This window comes from Rhea americana, unplaced genomic scaffold (genome assembly GCF_003343005.1).
Source record: "Rhea americana isolate MKP2758 unplaced genomic scaffold, rheAme1 scaffold_361, whole genome shotgun sequence".
NCBI lineage: Eukaryota > Metazoa > Chordata > Aves > Rheiformes > Rheidae > Rhea > Rhea americana.
The window spans coordinates 95,795-110,862 of record NW_028186492.1 but is presented as its reverse complement, the minus strand read 5'-3'; the positions used below and the strand labels follow the sequence as shown (position 1 = coordinate 110,862).

Below are 15,068 nucleotides of genomic sequence, written 5' to 3'. Positions count from 1 at the left end.
CCCAAACCCACAGGACTGTAAAAGTCCCGCCCTGACTGCTGACATCAGTGCAGAAGGCAGGTCTTTCCTGCAACAGTATAAAACTAATCAACTAAGCTGTTCTGCAAAGAAATGGGCAATGTCTTTCCCCGGCTAGCCCTGTCTGTGTTTGCAGAGCACCAAGCACCACAGCTGGAAGCCTACTACTTGGCCAATAAAATAGCCCAATAAAAGTGATAAAGCAAAAAAGATCAGGCTGACGGTGACACACAGGAGATGGAACAGAGAAAGCAAGTCAGCCCAAAACAATAATAATTCACATCCTTCATTTTAACTGCAGCTTTGAAAAATTCTTTTTAAAAAAAGCCAGTGCAAGTCTGATGAAATGACCTTAGTAAGGACAACTTTACTCTATAGGAGTGTAAGACTTTGGCATTAAATTTAAAAAAGCCTTCAAGAGTTTGCTAACATTTGAGAATGTTCCTTCCCTTCCCAATTACATCATTTTATCCCTGTTGGCGATAGAGACGCCATAATTTCTATTGCCACCATAGAGTGTGCCACAGAGGACAATACATTTCCAAAGGAAGGAATAAACATTGCAAATAATTAAATACTGCGTGTTTTAAAACAAAGCTGTCTCTCAGGACACATAAAACAATACTCAACAATAACAGGCAGGAGCTCATTTCCTTCTTCCATCTGAGACCTCTTTGAGATTAGAAAGATGAATATGTAAACCTTGGTGATGAGAGAATTACATGGCAATGCTGCAAATATTACAGAAAAGGCCCCTTCCAACTTGYCACGTGCTAAGCAGCTTCCCTGCGGATATAGAGGTTGCTCTGGGGAAAGCCATGTTGGACAGACACAGCAAAAAAGTGCAGTATCAGGCACTGGACCTGCACTCTGAGCCCATCTCTGTCAACAGAGGAGCCCAAAAACTATCCACAGGGACCTTTTGCCCTGAGAAGAATTGACTGAAGGGAGTGAAGTGGTGAAATGCAGCACAGGAAGAGGTAAGCTAAATCATATTAAATTCCCTGAATGTGAGACCCCTCTGTGTGCTCTGCTATGGCCCATTCTAGGTATGTGCAGGCCCTAAAGGACAGGCCTGTGCAGCCAAGGCTCCTAGGTGCCAAGCTAGAGGTCCTGGCACCATCTAGTACAGGTTTTCACAGTCATCTGTCTGTCAGATGGGAATGAAGCACAGGACAAGCCATGGGGGGAATCAGAAGTCTGGCAAGCCCTACAACCTAAGCAGATGCTGGCCATGGGATGCGTAAGGAATAGGATTAAGAAGATAAGGAACCTGCAGTTCTTTTCACAGTATATCCTCCTGGCTAACAACAAAGTGCAAGACTAACTCTGAAGTAAAGGCTGTATCTTTTCACATAATAGATTTCCTTTCATTAATCTGCACAAATACTTACTTATTGAACCCCTCTGAGCTCCATTCCTCTGATGGGGCAGCAGCGTGATCTCAGCAGGAGATGTCCGAGAAAGGAATTATATTCCAGCATCTTCCTTCAGCCACGAGAACGTAAGCGTAGCTGCAGTGACTGAAATCAAGAGTCCATCTTGCCCAGAGTCCTACTACCTTTGACAGTGGCCAAGATGCCCAGGGAAGAGGAAGACGGTGTTCCACCTGTCAGTGCTCTGCAGCTCTGGGACTTCCTGAGCCTCCAATATTGGAGTATCTGGTATTGCTAAATTTTGAGTATTGGATTCTAAGTATTTGGTATTGTCTACTAGCTGGTGTGCTGGTCCCAACACCCTCAAGACAGCARTAATGAAAGGAAATATCCTCTGATCCCAGAAACAGAGGCCTGACTGCGCATGTGCAAGCCCTGGGCTCACTTCTGGTGCAGCATCAGTCTGGAGCAAGGACATCGTGATGACATGCAGTGAGAACGGAACAGGGTTTTCAGGGCCAATCGCAGACAGAAAACACAACAAGAGCAAACATCAGACCAGGACTGCTCTTCATTATGGGCATGGCCTACATCTCTTTTTGAAAATGGAGTTCAAGGAGGCTGGGCTGGATTTCTGGMCAGTTCCCTGGCTGAGTGGAAAGAGTTGTTTCCTTCCTCTTCAGGCTGCATTAGCCATTGTCCAAGCCACCAGAGCATACATGAAAGAGCAACTAAACAAAGTATTTGGGCTTTAATTGAGCAGTGTCACTTCTGGCCATGCAAAAAATAATTGCCCAAAGTGTRGCCCAGTGCCAGACGAGGGGCTTTCAATGGAGTTTTGTTTGATGAAGCTCACCCTCAAAGACACTGTGTGCAATTAAAAGGGAGTGAAGTTGCAATACCATCTTTCCTGCTCAGGAGCAAGCAGCCATGGGCTACCTCTCTCCCTCTCCAGGGCTACTTGCTCTTTCCTGTAGTATAGGGTCTCATTGCAGCAGAGGCTGCGATCCATCCTGGATAGCAAATATAGTGCTAGAGAGTCCTGACAAATAGTATCAGATTTTGTGTGGTTGTAAACGTCTGGTACTGAAGCCTTAGGGAGGCTGTACAAAGCACAGCTTTGCTCTGAGGCCTCTCTCATCCTAGTACCAGGCCAAGCAAAATCTTTAGCTCAGAAATAAGGTCTTAGTTCAGTCCAGGCTTCTCTCTCTCCAAGATCAGAGWGTGCCAACTAGAGCCACTCTCACTCCCTCTCCTTCTGAGATAAGGAGAGGAGGACACGTTTTCAGGAGAGCCTTGAAATCCTCTCTAGCTCCTCTGCCTCCTCACTCACGTGGGGTGGCAGAGGAGGAGCCCCGGTCCCCAAGGCCAGCGCAGGCTCAGCAGCCCGGTGGAACTGCACCCTCGTGTGGCTGCATGGGGCAGAGGTTGCAGGTTGCACACTCGGCTCCCCAGCGCACAGCATCTGCAAAATCCAGGCTACAGCACCTGACTGCCAAAACCTCTGCAGGGATGCCATGCTGAACCTCATCGGGCGTTGGGTAAACACAGCAAAGAGCAAWACTTCCAGGCAAACATGACAACCATAATTTCTTAGCCATGTGGGCAAATGCCCAAATGCACTCAGGATGCTCAGCAGCAGCATACAACAGCAGCTTGCAGGACACACAGAGGCCAGGGCTCATTTTAAGGATTGAAAGGTTGAAGAACTGTTGCTGGCATTAAAGCACAGAAGGGCTGGTGTTGAGGCCTGGAGGGGTCATTTTGTGTAATTGTTTTGTACATGAAATAAAAAGGCTCTTGCTATGTCTAAACTGTAAGGCCTGGGCAAACTTCCCAGTTCCGGCYCTACATCACAGCCTGGCCCCAAGACCATTTTGGGACTAACTACTTCACCATGGACTAATAGTTTTTGTTTGTACTGTACCTAACACAACAGTCCCTTTTGCCTTTTAGCTACCACTATAATAAACCGCTCTGTAGCCCAAATATTGCAGGCTGCTGAGAACCTGTGAAGGAAACCAGCTGTATACAAATGTTTTCGATTTTCCACTAGTGGAGAGACATGCAAAATAATTGCTCAACAGGAAGAAACAAAATTTTAATTAATCCCAGGTGTTATAACAGAAAAACTGAGTTTGGTGTCCGCCAAACCTGTAACTTCGSCTTGAAAGAGCTACCAGTAGCTTTGAAGAGCACAACTAGAAAAAAACAATTGCCAAGATCACTATATTTTGTGTTAAATTTAGTGGGGACTCCATACAAAGGACAAATGTGCAGGTGAGCCTTGCCACAGGCTCAGGAAGAAGAGTTCTGCTCACACTAAGGTTCGCTGGGTCAGGATGCTTCATTTTTCACACTTGCAAAGTGCCTAGGTGACTCATATCTCTATATCAGGATCTTGCTTTGTTTGAAACATTTCTTTGCAAGTATCTTGTACTGCCACATGTGCAAARTGTAAACGCAGGACTCCAACTAGGATTCAGCAATGAGATGCCTTACAGTCAAGTAATGTTCAAGGATAGCCCATATTTTCCATATGTAACCCTATTAGGGCATCTTTTACTCGATAAAAATCTGGATTATCAGCAAACTCAACTTGCCATCACCACAGCCCTCACCTAAACTTCTAATATGGCAGAGTCTTCTGCAGCAGWGAATCTTCCACATGTAACAGACACATTGGGATTCCCCATCCACCTTACTGGGACCCTCTTTGTTTGACACTTTGCAATSTGTGGGACGCTCGTGATGCTATAGCCTTTCTTCTCATTCACTGAGAGCTGGCACTGAACACTGACCCTTTACTCATCTCTTCAAAGCTAACAAGTTAACAAATGGTAACGAGAGATTTACCATGGCTAATTATGAAACACAAACACTTCTTCCTTCTGAAAAAGAGAGATGTGTCCTTGAGCAATAGCTGAAAACTATTCCARTTCCAAATAGCATCATTTTGGTGTTGGCAAATTCTTGGCCCAGCTCTTAGTAAGGACACTTCTGCACTACAAAGCTAGAGAGCGGAACAGAAAGAAAAAGACTAGAAGAGGCTTCTTGCATTATTGAATTTAGATCCTGACCATCATAAGCTGTCACAAARAAACCCCAAACAAAGGGCCTTTCTCTTGTAGCCTCCAAGTTGGATGCTGAAAATCCAAGAAGACTGAACTCTCCTTGTCCCCTTGTGACTTCCAAGGGCATGCTATGGCACGGCTAGACATTTACTTGTACAAAAGCACTCACTTCCCCAAGAACATTTGTTCTACAGGCAAGATGAGACCTTTGCTGCTCTCCTGGCAGCATCTTCCTCTAGCAGAACATTTATTTAAATAATGACAGCTCTTCACTACCTCCATCAAATTTGTTCTCTTCCATAAGAGGCTGTTATGCCCTGGCATTGAAAATGTTCTCAGAACTCTCTCAGTCTTCAGAGCTAAAGAGCTTTTATTTTCTCTTCTTTCCTTTCCTGTACAAGAAGGAAATAGATCACATTTCAAAGAAACCAGCAAACGGAGGTTACYGAATGCCAGACAGCTCACTGGATGGTGTGGCCTGTTCCCCTCGCGCTTTCCGAAATCAATGCATTTTCTTGCTGGCTGAAGAACATTCTTCCCTTCCTTTCTTCACAGTTGATGTAACAAAACTCTAACAAGACATTGCCCACATCTGCAAAGCCAGGTAAGACACTTCTTTGGCTGTCAGTATATTCAGTAGCTGTTACGCGACACGGTTGCTTTGTTCCTTGTCTCTCATCTTTCTGTACGCTCCGGCAGCATCAAGGCTTTACTGGCAGGAGGGTGAAACCAGTGAAATGTCAGTATTAATAGGGCCAATTTAATTCATTGCGGGACTGTTCTTGCTCTTCTACCAATTACTCCATCATTTCAACAAAAGTAAAAAACAAAAAAACCCCAAAGAACAAGTATAATGGCAGAATGAGCATGCTTTCTTTTCTGATTTGTGAAGAGTTGCACAAGTTGGAAGAAGCTGAAATGATGGCCAGTAGTCCAATAGTCAGAGCCAGCCATTCTCTTTCCTTTAGATCTGGATACCATGTTAAAAATGGTTTCCCTTAGAAGCTTCTCTTTAACTGAGCACTACCTAAATGCCTTGGTGGCAATCTGGGAAGACTTATGTGCTTAGGATCCCTGGCTCCCTGGCATCTATTGAATAAGGCATCAAATAATTGAGAAGAGGGGCTTTAGAGATTCCACACTGATAAATACAACAGCAACTACACTGAAAAATAGGCCTTTGGCAGATTCTTACTCACTTCTCTTAATTTCTTCATCATCTCATCTGTTTTTGCTCTGCACTTTTCTGTGAAAACAGGCACAATTCTAACTCCCATCAATTCAAACACAGTCCATGCTGTTATAGAATAAACTGGAACAACGGAAAGTTGAGATTAAGCCTCAGAAAACATTTCCTAATGGTCAGATCTGTTAGACTGGAATAAATGCTGCAGGGATGTTGGGGAAACCCCACCACATGGACAGAACTGGAGAAGAAACTGGAGACGGAATCAGGCAGAAGGCTCCTTCACTGACAGGGGGCTGAACAAACTGCTCTGAGAAYTTATAATTCTGGTATACTTAGGATTTTTGTGTCTTGAGCCACTCATCATCCTTTTTCCTCTTGAGCAGAGAAGGGGCCCAAGTTTCTGTAACATTTGTTGATGCTCCTGAGAAAACAATTCCTTGAACACAGTTTATGCCACAGTAGTGTTCAGCATCCACATGGAAATGCATGTGCATTTAATGGCTTCTTTGTAAAAGTTGTTTCCCACTGAGACCTAAACCAGAAAGAGGATTTCCCAAGGACAGCTTTAACCCTTAGATAACAATCATTATGCTGCAGTCCATACTGCCCCATAAGGCAACTGGCTTTTGCAAGGAACCAAAAACTGTTGAAACATCAGGCTTTGTATGTGATCTAAGCCCACTGAACCTGCTACRTAAAACTCTGCTTAAGTCTGAGAAAGCAGATGCAGTCGGAAAAAGCAATGTATACGTTAGTTAAGACAAGCCTTGACTCACATAAACCCTGAGCAGGTGGGACGAGCAGCACAAAAGCACAGATACCAAGGGTAAATGAGGCCACCGACATAGACCTATTTTTCACTGCTAATGGTTTTGTGGATCTTAGTTGAGCAACGTGACCAGGAACAGAAAAAGATGCATGAAGTGGTTGTTAATAGGGCAGGCACTATCAAAGGGCAAGGCAGAAAATTAATCTGGACGGTTGGAAATATATAGGAGTATCCATGACTGCTATCAAGTAATTTAAGGCTCCACATATTTTGTCTAGCATCTACTTTCCCAGGAATCACTGCTAAGCCACATAACAACATTAAATGGACTGTATCTCACAAACTAGGTTAGGAATTTCAAGGTATAATACTTGTTCATTCTCTCCTTCACCAATGCAGCAACATGCATTTGTAAACATAGTTGTGATCACAGACTTATGCTAACTTAATCTCATAATAATCCCCAGAGGCTTCAGCGAGGGCCCTGAAAGGTTTGGGTTTGAATGGATGCAACAGAGATGGGTGGGCTAAGATAGAAAAAGCCCAGAAGGCAAAATGGGTAATGAGAGGTAAGGGGAATATTGGGTGCTTTCTATAGATCATATAAAGAGCCAGCGAACAAACCTCTTGCAACTCTGAGGAAGGTAGGAAAGATAAAGCCTGAACTAAGATCTTAGGAACCCCAATTCCCAAGTTCTTATTTAAGTCAACGGAACATCAAAAAGTCTTCACCATTATTAAAGATAATGGTAAAGTCCTGTGCAAATCTGCCCACTATTTCTCTGTGCATCAGTGTTGTACTTGATAAACAGAGGTAGCAAGCTGCTTGTTAGTGGCACTTTTCAACACTCAGAAAAGACTTTCTCACATAGGAAGTGATTGATTGTGAATGTGAACTTCGATTACCACTTACAAGTCACATGTTCTGCCCAAATGCATGCTGGTCACATGCAAATATATACTCATAATTCAAAGCTAGTAAGTCTTTGCAAGAACAGAGCTGCTGAAGCTCACGTCCTCAGTTTCCCCTGCCCCCAGTAGTACTAGTTTTCCCACTTCAAAACAGAAATTTCTTGCAGCCATCTCTTAATCTTGTGTTGTCTGAAGTTAACCAGCATATTTTCTGAGGACTTAATGTAAGTACATTTTATGCTTCTTGGAGATGATGTTCAAAGAAATCCTGAGCAACAGTAGTAAGTGATAATGCAAAATTTGCATTCCCACTATGATGAAGATAAATCAAGGCCTAACCCTTGCCTTATTTGCTATCAAGACAATATTTTAAACCTGCTGYTCCTTGTGGTTTTAGGAGATTAGTTGATCTTGCAGAATTCTTCTCTTGGTTACAGGTTAGGTTTCAAGCTCATTCATCTTTTAAGATCCCAAACAGAACAATTGATGATGACCTTTGCTGTCAAGTCACAGATGACTGTTATGTTCAGAGCTCTTTTTGTACTTGCCCAGTTTATAGCCTTAACAGAGCCAGGAGCTGTCAGATCTTTTCCAGTTCGGTGCTCATCTTTACCTCATCCCAGCTGACCACCAGCTCAAATCAGACAGCAAGTATTATTTTTTAATGACACTCAGGCCCTTTTCTACAGCTCCAGAAAGATGTGTTCTGTGGTGTTAAGCATGCCTTTGGCAACACAAGAATTCTTCTCTGCTTCCCTATGGCTACTTTAGCAAGTATCAAGCATGAAAGAGTAAATGTAGGGGCCTTAAATTCAATACCTAACAGAGCATTTCAAAAGACCCTAGAGAAGCATGACAGATTTGCACTAACTGTTGAGAAGAACTGGGTATCTAATTGCCATTCTATCCCAATTCATAGCAGGGCTGTTTAGCCAGAGATGTTTCATAAGTCACAGGGAACCAAAAGCTCTTCAAGCTGCCTTTGGACATCCAGGAGGATTGGGGTGCATGATTTATTGAGTTCTGTTGATCAGAGACTGCCTCTGCACTACGGTGCATTCACAGAACAGCACAGAGATACCCAAGCTAACTCAGGGAACTGGAAACATCTGCGGTTACACACGCTGCAATGCTAATGCGGTTAATGACATTTCTGATAACCAAGTTTCTCCAAAGATTGCTACCCTATGCAATACAAACACATCCTTAATAACAGAGCTGTGAGCATGTAGACTCTTCTCAYCCCCTTGGAAGTGCTAGGTGTTAAAGGCAATGAGAACTGCTAAACACTTTTCTGCATYCAGTATTAGTTGGACACTGCACAAGCTCAGTAGTTGATTCACACTAAATCTGCTCCAGGATCCATGCATCAGAACACACAAATCCTTTACAGCACGATGATGCTTTAATATGATTCCTGAACATGTATATAAATATCCTCATGGGACTGAAGCTATTAGGAACTGTATAGCTAGTTTGGACCTGAAGGGATGCAAGGAGGATTTGTGATGACCAGCTGATGACAGAATTAATTTAGCAGGGACAGTTGCACCTTGTGGTACCTTGGAATATCTACATAACTCTTTATTGTGAGGAATCCTAAAGTGCTTCAGAAGGCAACCACTTCACTCTGTGGTGAGACAAGACAGTTATTGCAGTAAAGGACACAAATACAGATTTAGGGATCTGGCACACAAATGGGGTAAGAGGCTTCAGATGGTATAGTATTTTTTCCAAAAATTCTATAGAATCTTAAAACAACACAAAATGTTTCTGTTCTGAGCCTCACTGGCCATAATAAAGCATGCATAAACCAACTACATTCTTCCAAGGTCTATCTTACTTCATCTAGACATGCACTGTGCTTGCAGTGATCGGCAGCATAATGTGACAGTAAGAGTTTGACTTGGGACAACTCCAGCCCACTGCATTACTGTGGCATGAGAAATTCTCTCTGCCTGCCTCAATTTCCCATCTGTTGGAGAGAGATCATAAATTTCATCCCTCAGCTGCTTAGAAAAATAGAAGAACTGAACAGTGGCACACCAATGTAAAGCACATTCGACACCCAAAGGCATACTTTAAAGACTTGAAGTTCTCATTGTCCTGGGTAAAACCTAGGGTGAAACCTGTGAATAGACAGGAAARGATCTTTGCTCTTTAGGGAAGCTCTTCATTACCTTCCAGATTTTCCAGCTGAGAGCATTGAAATATTGCTAGGTTAAAGCTGACAAACATAATTTTAAAACCTTCCCGGACACACTGAGAAAAATCCTCTACTGCAAGAGTTAAAAAGCCCAAAGCAGAACATTGTGCCTTCCAGTTCATCCACAGCGAGTCTTGGCAGGGCTGCTCAAAGCATTCCACCAGCACTGCAGTGCAATGAATTCAATGGGACGTGCTGGCTTCTTCCAGGGGCTGCTGGAACAGCCTCAAGTCAGGCAGTATTTGGGATGAGCAAAGCTACAAAACTGCAGACCAAAAGCAACTGAGCAGTAAAACTGAGCTTCCAATTGTAAGGTTACATTACCTACTAACTACAAGTGTTCAAGCAGCTGGCAGTATTAGTGATCATCATCTCAAACCTTAGTATTTTATGAGGATTTGTCTAAGCTGTTATTTGACTAAAAAAAAAATTCCATCCTCAAGCACTGAGAACTGTTGCTGTCTGTCAACAATTAATTTAATAGAAAAGCAGATTATATAGACAAGGCTGAAATGCAATATACTTCACCTATCAGTCACTGGCTCAAGTTCAGAGCTAAAATTCCAGAGGCAGTCTTTCTATATTTGAAATGTCTAATACAATTGTTTTTTGCCCAGGTTTCATGTCCTTCGAGTTTTTTGGCCAATAAAAGCAGAACAGTGAAGTCAGGTGAATATTATGATCACTTAAAGTCTTTAAAAAGAAAAGAATGAATTTGGGCTTCCAAAAGCTTCTACATAGCCTTCTACTGAGGGATTAAGTAAACAAAGTTATGATGGGTCAGGTCAATTAAAGAACAGATTAATCACCTTCTTTGCCCATCTGCAGTCCTATTCCTATTTGCCTTTTCTCCATCGCATTAGAAGACTCCCACTGTGTGGCTCTCTGGGAGGTCACACTGGAATCTGAAAAGTTGTTTGAGATCTGCAGGGTGAGTGGAAAAAGAGTAATTTTTTTTTTWAAAAAAAAGACCCGTGACCTTCTTACACTCAGATGTTTGTGCAGGAAAACCAAGATCCTGAAGATTAAGGGTATAAGCATACACAAATGGCTTGCCCCTCACTTCTTATCTGAGGAGATTATCTTTCAGGCACAGAGCTAGATGGCAGAGGTAGCTGCATCCAGCATAACCATTACTTGCTTGAAAACTAAAGCCTTAGTTCAATAAATTAATACAGTCCTAGGGAAGGATGTCAGATTATATACACATTTCTTTAAAACAGTGGATGAAGTTCCTTCCCCAAATGTTAATCAGGAGTTCTAGGTCCTGATGGTTTCATCACTAAGAGTTATAAAGAGTGGAGGGATGTCAGCACAGGTCCTGCTGCAGTCAAAAAGCTGGCGAGACAGGTTGCCAGCCAGAACACCATCTTTGTATTGAGCAGTGAAAAAAAGCCAGCCGATACTGTGCAGAGGAATATAATGTTGACGCAAGAACAGACGAGAGCCTAGAAAAAAGCCCTATGGTCACAGAGAGCAACTGCAGCAGTAGATGTCAGAGGAAGAGCAGAGTTTTCAGGGGCATTCAGCACTGTTTGCAGCTCTCTGAAGTCACATTATGAGGGCAGGTTTAAACAGCACAGGGCAATTCTGAGGACTCAGCTGTGAAGTCTGGACCCATGCAGGGCAGCACATGCCCTTTACAGCTGCCAGTGAACTGGCTTCCCTGGAACCTGGAAGAATTTCCACTCACTGTCTGCTGAAGAAAAGTCTATTTGCAACTTAATGTTGCTGCATAGACCCAACCCACTATGAACCAGGCTGAGAGAACAACAACAGTTCTGCAAACAGTGCCCTAAAAACTGCCAAACCCATCCCCACCATGGCTGGATGCAATCCAGCAACCTAGAGGGCTTTGTAGCATGAAACCCTGTTCCTTGGACCATGATGTCCTTCCTTGGAGATTTTTTTTTGATGGGTTATTGGCATCCCACAATAGCMGTCAGCATGTTTAGCTGACAAGCGGAGGTTGAAGGAGAGTGAAACAGAAGCTAGCAGTGACTGGAGGATTTTCTGGAAGACAACGTTAACCCTTTGCTGTTCATTTCAGTGTCTTGTGTCCAACAGAGGAAAGGGGATGGATGCTTGCCACAGGATGCTCAGCTGCAAATTTAGTTCAAAGCAATTTTTGTACCAAGCAAAACTGAAGAGAGATGACRCATTTTGCCCATGGTAACATGGACAGAAGTGACTGAGCATGGGTAGACATTGATTAATGCCACCTCCCATTGACATGTAGAAAAGACAAAAACTAAGAGCTTACCAGACCATGGGGAATGAGCTATTTTTTCCACCTTTGTCRGTCACACAGATGACAGCTGAGCCATGTTACAAGAAAATAGTGAAAGAGAATATTTGCTACTCTCCTTGCAACCCCCAGTCCATGTGTAAGTAGAGAAGTTCATTCTCATTTCATACAGATGTCCAGAAAAGACCAAAGGTGTCAGCACTGGAAGCAAAATGTTTCTACATTCAGTGTTCTTCAGTTTTCCATGGAGGACRGACTGAACTGGAAATTGTATTGGGCAGAGAGAAATTAAAAGTATTATTTTCCTTAAATGGAACTCACAGAATTGCAGAAATTAGATATGGGAAAGTCCTATTACTCATCCTAGCTTCTTCCTGTGAGTAGGAGATTGTTCCCTGAAGTACACTTTCTGATTCAGTTTTAAACGACTAGCAATGACTTTCACTACTTCCCTTGGAGACACTGTTCCACACGTTGATGGAGCTTGTTGTCAGGAAATGTTTCTTGATAACCAGCCTTACTTTCCACAAATTAATATCTCCATTTATCCTCATCTTAGCAGAACATACAAGACAGCTTTTCCTCTCTGAAAGATGATCATGCTCTTCAGATAGTTGTAGATTGCTCTCATATTTCTCCCCCCTCCCCAGTCATGCTTAGGGAACATACCACGGACAACCTCAGTTTCTAAGCATACTCATTAATCAGTCCCATCAGGCCCTTTATCACTTTTATTGTTCTATCCTGAATTTGTGCTGGGTTTATGGCTCTTCTGTAGTATCAAAATGCTAACTGAAATAAGTAATCTCAAAAATACCAAGGTGCTGGGATCACTGGCACTGTTTGTCACTGGAACTACACCACACAGATGATATCTTTTGTGAAGGCCATAGCAATTCTGTTTTGATCTGTAGCTCATCTTTATGTATTTGAAAAGCAGTAAGTGCACCCAATGCTCTGTTGGCCTTTTCCCCATTCTGGCAACTCATTCTGCTGATAGCAATAGGTCTTCATAAAAACAAAAGGCTATAGCTGCAATGCCAGTGGCAAACACCAGATGCCCAAACCATTCATTTTGTCATGTCTGCATCTGCTGCTAGCCCACATTGCCTGGACTTTCAAAATGAGATTGAGAAATGCTGATGATTCATGATCATTAGAAAGCCTGCGGCACTTACTACAAGCACAGAAGTTAGCTTTTGTATTTTAGCTAATTTGAGTTGGATATTTATACTTTGCCTGGCTAAATCCTCTCTAGCAGTGCTTAGAGAATGTAACCTCCTTTAACGGAGGCACTGTGGAGCACAACAGCTGCAGTGTCTCATACCAGGGGAAGATTAGGCTAGATAACCTCTWAAGTTTGCTTCTGTGATGTTCTGAGTGCAAAACCGGCTCCATGTATAAGAACTGTTACATACAGCTCAACTTACCCCCAAGCAGAAATTCTATCCAGTGGCTATGTTCAACTGTGGAGGTGTTCAGAACAGGTGGAAGCCTTTGACATGGCTTCAGTTCAGACACACACACAGTACTGATGCAGCACCGATAAGACCTAGCTTGGTACCAGCTCATAGTGGCAATTGCTTTCTTCCCTATATTCCCTGTAGCCATCCTCTCAAGACTCTTACTCCATGAGATAATCTCAAACTCTGGGGACAGCTTCAGAGGAGGACTATAGAACAGCATAAGAGTATGAAGTGTCACATCCTAGTAGAGATATTGTCTAAACTGAGAATACTCAAAAAATACATCTAATACAGTAGTAGACATGAGAAGCCAGGTTGTACTGCAGAATACAGAAGACTAATACCTTGCTGGCATCTGACAACATCTACCATGTTAAAACAGCCCAATGACCAAAGCATATGACCAAAGGAGAACACACACTCAGAGGGCAGAGAATATGGATTGAGACACAGTAACTGTTTCCTCTTGAAACTAAATTAACATAGCTTGATTAAAGGACTGAAACCAGCATGTCAGATGCAATCCATTTCCACTGAATCAGCAAGTTAAGTGATTTGAAGCATTTGAGAGCAACTCTTGACTTAAATATCAGCCAGCAGATAGGTGAGCTCATCCATGTTATCTCCAGGCAGTTCACCCTCTCTCCTTGCCTGCCTCTCCTAGCATATCCAATAACAGAGCACGATACTAAGCAGGGTATCCAGCTGCCCAGCTCAGTTCTTTTCTTTACAAGGAAGAATCACTGGTAACAACAACAACGTCTAATCTGAGTTTTTGCTCCCTGTGCTTTTTCTTTTTCTTTTTTCTTTCTTTTTCTTCTCTCTCTCTCTTTTTTTTTAACCATCTCTTTGAGCACCGGAGCTTGCTACACCATCTAACACTAGTACATATGTGGTTCAGCTAACAGCATTTTATGAAGTGAGAGTTGACTGCCAAACCCTAGTGCCATTTACCTATATACAGGGAATTTGATTGCTAGGTATAATGTATTTAAAGAGAAGGATAGGGGGGTTGTTTTGTTTTTTTGCACTTCGGTACAAAAATCCACTCCCTCATCAGAAAGGCATTATAACACAGTGGCTGCAGAGCCCAGTCCCCCAGAAGCCAAGGAACAAGGCTTCTTTTGAGCTGTACAACTGATCTAGCTGCAACAATGGACACAACAACCCTCCTCTCCTCAGTTTGCCTCTCTCTCTTCCTTCTTACTCTGCCTTTTCTTAAGCTTTTCAGGGCAAAGATTGCACTCATATGCAGCACGTAAGGTGGTTGTGTCATCTAGGGAGTGTCTAGGTATTAGAGACAAATGCTGCTAAGCCCTAAGCTCAGCTATTACATTTATTTTTAAATAACAAATGCAGAACAAATACAGATGTTTTTATCATGTAGAAAAAACATGTTCTGGATTGGGTCATTTTGTGGTTGGAAATACAGTTCTGTCAATCATTCCACCAGCCAGAGCAATAAAAGGGGCAGAGGTGAGAAATACACTCTGTTAAGAACAGCATCTAACCTCCTTAGCAGAACTGAAACCTGTTGAGCAAGGTACATGCTGAGTACTGCCAGAAAGACTCAAGCCACTGCAGGACATGAAAGACTTATTTACAGTTAGTTCTGTCATGGTCCTGCATTCTCATATAGATGTGGCTCAAAAAGCCTTCTGTGTCACCACCACTGCAGCCTTGTGTGTGAGATAGAGCCGAGCTACTAGGAGTAGGATCGAATTCAAACTCCAGGTTAGCCCTGTGGATACWGCATCACCCATCTGTCTCATTTAGTCTTTCTTCAGCCTGCTGCTCTCCAAATGCACCA

The 15,068-nt window shown here is 42.8% G+C and overlaps 1 protein-coding gene across 1 annotated transcript in view; it reads left to right on the top strand.

Annotated features, from left to right (window-relative positions):
• Positions 1 to 5,044: 5,044 nt before the first annotated feature.
• ZAP70 (zeta chain of T cell receptor associated protein kinase 70) overlaps positions 5,045 to 15,068 on the top strand; it is a 30,011-nt gene continuing 19,987 nt past the window's right edge. Inside the window, exon 1 of the mRNA XM_085312361.1 lies at positions 5,045 to 5,072. The gene's annotated coding sequence lies outside the window, so the exon portion shown is untranslated. The remainder of the gene's footprint in view (positions 5,073 to 15,068) is intronic.